The sequence below is a fragment of the Cynara cardunculus genome (assembly GCF_001531365.2).
Source record: "Cynara cardunculus var. scolymus isolate 2C chromosome LG 5, CcrdV1, whole genome shotgun sequence".
NCBI classification, from domain to species: domain Eukaryota; kingdom Viridiplantae; phylum Streptophyta; class Magnoliopsida; order Asterales; family Asteraceae; genus Cynara; species Cynara cardunculus.
Genome location: NC_037532.1, coordinates 29,196,188 through 29,203,351, shown reverse-complemented (window position 1 = coordinate 29,203,351; position 7,164 = coordinate 29,196,188).

Below are 7,164 nucleotides of genomic sequence, written 5' to 3'. Positions count from 1 at the left end.
ACACAATTTTTATGGTATCTTCAAACATATATTTTATTCAAAAATAAAAATATCATCGCTTTCTCAAAATCACATAAAGCCATATTATAACATCGACTGAGATAAAGAATAAGATGAAATATTAAAATCACGATGTATCTCGCTACATTGCGCGAGTACGCTTCTAATATATATATGTGTGTGTGTGTGTGTGTGTGTGTATGCACGCGCACACACACGCGCATGACGGTTATGAAACCATCTCACTTTTCTCTTTGTCTCGCCTCATCCCTCTCTAAAACTCTCGTCTTCTTTCTAAATTTCACGTCAAGTACTTTTCAAATGCTTTTATTTTAATTGGATTGACTTATTACAATTTTCTGACACGTGTGTCACAAAACTAAACGTTCTGAAACCAAAACTCACATTCAGACCGCTCAACCAAAAAAACTTTTCTCGTTTTAAATATTCTAATACCAATAGGAGATAATTAGTCTGCTCCTCTTCTAACTAGAATAAATAAGATTACCATGGATAAAATGATTACAAACTTAACAAGATACTAATTTTGTACCCAATTCACGAAGTTCATAAAACTGCCAGTGCATTAGTCAATGCAAACGACCTCACTAAAACTCGTAATGCTCATACCTGGTATACAATGAAGTCTTTGATACAATCTTCTTATTCCTAAACATTAAGCTAATCGTCATCCGATCATAAATCAATCTACGAGTAGTAATTGGCCCCGCACAACTAATTAAAAGGTCATCACTTCTCTGAAGCATACTCTGGTTCTTTATAGTCAGCTCAATGAGTTCTCTGCAATCAATACATATTCTCATCAACCCGTATTTCTTCTTTACAAACAAAATTAGTGCATCGCAAAGATACATACCGGATCTAATGAAGCCTATATCAAACAGATCTTTAAATTGAGTCATCATTTCTTTCATTTCATGAACGCACTATTGGTGTGGCCTCTGGTATCAAATAATTTTTGAATTCAATCTATTTGTACATTGCAATACTAGTCAAGTCATCTGAAAAGACCTTTGAGAAATCACTAACTACAGGTAACCTTTCAATTTTACCCATTCCTTTCTTTACGTCAATCACATAAACCAGGAAACTCTGACAGTGTTTCTGTTCATACCTTTTTTTCATAAAAATCAATCTGACTATCAGTCTCGGTGATCGTTGTATACCACAACTGACCACTAACCAGTTAAATCGATACGGATAATCTTCAATCACAAAAATAATACTGGCTTGATTTCTTACTAACCAATCCATCCCAACTATAACCTCCAAATTTTTTTAGAGTTATAGGGAACAATTGAATCAATACTATACGCCCACCTATATCCATCCTACAATCATCAAATATTTAATTAACCAAAATCTGATTATCATTACCAGTTTCAAATACCAAAGTATAGCCCAAAGACTTAGGCTTTACATGCTAATACCCAATAATGAAGGAGAAATAGAGGAATCACTTGTACCAGAATCAAATAACTATTTAGCACATATTAAGTTTATCGAAATGTACATGTCATAACATCTGTTGCCTCCTCAGTTTTTATCGTTGTTGTCTAAAATGCTCCCCCCTTTCTTTAAACTGATCGAGCTTCCAAGTTTCTCACATTTATGACAGTTTTAAATCTATATCACACTCATCCTGATATATTATGTGATATTCAGGACCTCGGCCTACCAATGAATCTATGATTCAAACGATTATCAAATCTAGCAAACTTTGATCTTCTAAATCATTTTACAATCCTTTCATTTTCTTTTCTCACTCTTTCACTTTGCCAATTCTTTTCTTTTTTCTGTCATTTCTGTGGCAGCAACTATAGACCGGAATGTAACCAAACTCATAACCCAGCTTTCTAACAAAAGCTTTTAGTTCCCAAAATATACCTTTCTATCATGCGACCTTAGTAGACACATATAATTCTACAAACTGGGATTTTTCTAGAAATCTCAAAGTGTGTTCTTGACCTGTCACGTTACCCTGTTCATATTTCAAAAATTCCTCTTCTAACTATCGCACTACCATATGTTTAAACAAAGATGATCTTTCAACGATGTGACACGTATCTATAGAAAAGGTCGCCTTCAAACAACGAGCAATCATGTGTAACTCATCTATACAAAGAAAGAATAAAGTAAACATGTATGGTTTTGGAGACACTGGTGGAGAAAAAGGAATAAAGCAGGTAGGGTTTCGGAAACAGCAAATAAGGATAGGCTCACATCTTATCCGGATAAGATACAATCTTTTTCTTTATCTTTTGTCAGTGGACTTTTTTTGGTAAGATGTGGTAAGTTGTTTGTAAATTGGGTCTTAAATCATATAAATAGCTCTTATGCTTAATTAATTAAATTCAAACCAAGTTATGAAAATATTAACGAGTGTCAAGAATATTATTGTCGAATCAACTTTACAAGTTTATATATTTAAAATTAAAGACAAGATCAAAATACCAACTCTTGTATTGTTTGTTTACCTTGAAATTTTGATGTTTTTCCTATTCAGTTGATCCTAGACTGTACTAGAATGCTTTTTGCTATTCGACTATTCCTGGACTATACGAGTACTTTCAAATCTGCGACAAATAAATAGAAGACATATCAACTCAAATAAAAAGTTGCTTATGTAAGTATCCAAAATAATCTAGTGAACATATGTTATATGTACCAAATAGATAAGTGTTGATGTTGGTTTTACTTTTATGTTCTTCCATTCTTCATCCTCGCTACCCAACTATTTGCACCCTCTTTCTTTGTATTAATGGACGGTTTCTGAACACTTTTACTATGGTAGTCCTCCCAAATTTACGAATATGTCAGTACGAATGTCACCTTAAATTTGGAGCCATCGAGAAAAAAAATACATGGGTTTACTAAAGGAAGGGCACTAGTGATGAGAGAGCAACAATTCATTAGCAAAATAACTAAACCCTATATTGTCCCTACTTGATCAAAAATCATCATTTGGTAGCTGAAAATCCCCAAAATATAAAAATGTTAGTCCTGAAATGAAATGGCAAACCCTAACAAGTAATTGTAGAAGGGGGGTTGAATACAGTTACCCAAAATTTTCACTTAAATTAATCCTCATTGATTTCAAATTATGAGTTACATCGAGAAAATAAGATTGATACGATATAGGAAAGGTTAACATCTACCCTAACAATCTTTCACTAAGAATACAATAACTCAACTAGCACTATTAGTTTTATGACTTTTGAGAAAGATGTCGATTTTTGATTTTGCATGTAGACAATCGAAAGCGTAACCTTTCATGGGGAACTAGTTTGCCTTAAATAACACCATGTGCATTAAGTACATGAGGACACTTGTCACTTGGGGATAAGAGTTCAACGTTGACTTCGGAACCTTTTGTAGTGTCCCTTCATTGTATAAAAGAAAAGGACTCGTCTCTACAACAAGTATCTGTCATTCTTTGAAATGTCACATCAAGAGCATATTAGAACAAACTTGTCATTCCAGGTGCTTCAGAGAATGTCTTTGTTAAAGACAACGTCGGTTAGATTTGGTTAGAAAAAATTGTTGCATGCGTATCTTCACATTGACGAGCTAATAGTCACGAAAACTATCCAATCAAAACATATCTGTTGGAGAAAGCTTGGTGCGCAAGTTGGAGAGTGCATCTCGATCCGTATTGGTTGATGCACTTCTTGGATTATCGGCTAGTCTTCGAGTCGTGGAACTCTTTTAGTGCATACCAATATAACTAAGAGAACCAAAATATATCACAGTATAAATGCTAAGGATTTAGAGAAAGAGATTGAAGAGTCATCAACAAATTATCGATGATTTAACACAAAAACAAACAACTAAGGGTGGGTCTGAGCTCATTTTCAACTGACGGTGACTCAAACAATGTTTCTTATCTACTCTTTTTGTTCAAATTTTGACTAATATTCAGATCAATCAATAGAAATGATGTGAAAAGTATTTTGAAAAAAGCATTCATTCTCGTAGAAGTTATCGCGATAATCTACACAGGTTGTCACCAAGCTCACTCAAAATTGCAATGGCTCAAGTAGACTCACACTTTCTCATAATGACAACAAAGTGGCAATCTCATATAACTCCATTTTGGCCCCTCACCAAATTCATAAGCTAAAAAGAAATAAAGAATAACTGTAGGTCAATTTACGTAAGAACCATAGAAACCACTTTGTTAGTGAAGGTTGATATAAGTTAACATCTTCATAAGTTAGCATATTATGTTAAGGTATGGTATATACTGTTCATGTTAACTGTTTGGCTCGTGACTTATGGTCGTTTACCAAACATTTACCCGGGTAAGTACTTGTCAAGTAACATTACCTTACTAGATGAACATGACTAGGATCAAGAATTTTACCCAGTAAGAAAGAAGGCAAGAAATGAGAGTCTTACCATGGTAAATAGTTGAATATGATACCGTTTTGATGGAATAAAACCTTACCCTGTAAGTGATAGCGTTGAATTTACCGATAAACGTTATCCGGGTAAGCATTTGATAAACGGCCCTTTAGATTATGTCAAAAGTTAACAGTGTCTTTGATTTCGTATCACATATGATGAACTACAGTATCACATGTGATTGAGTATAGTAAAGAATACAAGAAAGCGTTTAATGATTAGGCGACCATAAAGTGTAGCAATTGCGAGGCATGGTGGCATGCCACTCCTCCATGATGTGCCGAGAAAACTGTACTTGAATTCAAGTACAACCACTTTTATTTTCCTAACCACAAACAATGCATCAAAATATAACGATAGCTTGGCTGATTTGAAGATATTTAAATGACTCAATTTAATGATTGTATTTTGAAAAATCTTGATCCAACCTAAACCGTATACACTGAGTCAGGTTAATATCTCGAGAATCAAAGAGGGTAACGCTTTTTCATACTACATGCTTAATATATAAGTCAAATTAAAAAGTAACGAAAAGATTAGGTCTATTTTGGATGCAATCATTACCACTGAAAAAGCGGATTTTTTTCCAACATATGCGCTCCCAAAAGGGCACATGATATGTTTACCATCAAACTGAATACCAAAAAGTCAAACACCTAAAAACCCACATTCGTAGATACCCATAAAAGCGTTCTAGAAATACCGTTTTTGTGATCGACTCTTGAGACAATCAAGAACGAGAACATTAGAAGAGGTATATAAGAGTAAAAGGGGAATCGGGTTCATTAATTGGATTGAGTTTAAATATGTCTAATCCCGTCACAATCTAACATCTATGGTTTAAAATTTACAACTCGATTAAACCTTGGGTTGTTTCAGGTTGGAATGACTAGGAAATTTCGGGTTGGTCGGGTCTTTATGCACCCTTATTTAAAGGATCCAGACTTTCGATAATTAAATTTTAGATAAAAATAAATTATGTTTTATTTTTAATTAAGATTATTTTTCAGGTACAAATAAAATAAAGTTGATTTTATTTTAATATAATTTAGATTGAATTTGTATGGTTAAAGATATTGGATTGAAATCGGATCAAGGTCATTTGAACACTACACAACCCGATGAACCTGATGTATTTTTATATCATGAAATTAATATGATTGTTAAATACTTAATTAGTATATGTGTAATTAGCTATATCTATACTATCTTATTAAGCAAATTTAACAAAAGTCTTAAATTCTTAAAATTTTAAATGACCAAAATACCTTTTATACTCACTTTTTCACCCTCTCATCTCCTCACGTACACTCACCCTCTCACAACGGATTTTTTTTAAATTTTAATTTTAATTTACACTTTATACCCCTATAAGTAATTAATTAATTTACTTTACGTCATTTACTTTTAAATGTTTCATTTTAAACTTTTATCAAATTAACATACATAATCATATATCAATTAAAACATGTTTAAAAAATACATTTTTATTTTAACAAGTTACATCATTATAATCGTCTCGTTAATACCTTCGAAATGAGTCCAATATTGAATAGTTTTTKACTTAATTATATTATTATATATTATATATATTGTGAAAAATATTTTTAATATTTACGATTTATACTTTTATAGTTATTTATTTATATATATACTATATATTTTAAGGTTAGATTGTTCAAATTGTACTGTATAATATGTTTTGAATTAATATGTTCTTGGGTTTTTTTGAAATATATATATACATGTATTAATTCAACCTTAATCTGAGTTTCTGGACAAGAAAGAGGGTAAACAGTTGAAATTTCATTCTAAAATCCTTTTTTTTTGTCTTGTTATGGCTTATGATCTGTCAAATTTGTAGTTTTCTTTATTGGTTTTGAGTGTTTATCTTAAAACTCAAGTTTCTTGGTTCTTTGCTCTTGATGTAAATCGAATACATTTGTGGAGTCGTTTAAATATGTTGGATTTTTGAATATATTGGATTTTTAACTATCATACAATTTTTTTTATCGATAGTCTGTAATTGGAACCATAACTCTTATTTATTCAAATTGTATTAATATGTAAAGATCAAGTGTAACTTATATCATCGTTAAATCTTATATTATAAAACCAGTGGAACTTCAAAATCGTTAAAATTCATGGCTCCCGCCGCATTGTGCGGGTACACAACTAGTTCATAATTATATCACAACTTCAATCCCAGTTTTACATTCGTATTTGCTATACCTTCAACTTTATTTTCCGAGTTTGTTAGAGGTTGTTTGGTTGATTTTTCATTAAATCTTGTCTAGATAAAGTTGTCTGTGTGGATTAATCTGTTTGTATAGATTGAGAAGATTTTGTTTGGGAGGGTTTTTCTTTAAATGAAATAGCGTGTTTTATAATAGAAGGGGCAGATTTAGGAAAAAAATTTGATTTCCTGCATAAAGTTTCATCGTAGAGGCTTATTGAATAAGTCACTTTTTATATCATTAAATCACTATCAAACAGTCACGTATAGCTGACTGAATAAGCTTTGAGTCCTATTAAGGGGGTGTTTGGGATTGCTTATTTAAAACAACTTATGCTTTTTTGTAAAAGTGCTTATTAACTTATGCGGTATCAAACTGGAGTTTTGTAAAAAGTGTTTGGATTAGCTTATAGCGGTACCAAACTGCAATAAGCTGATAAGTTGTTTTTTAGTGTTTGGCAAATTTTGTTTATATCTGTAAAATGACCAAAAAGGACAGT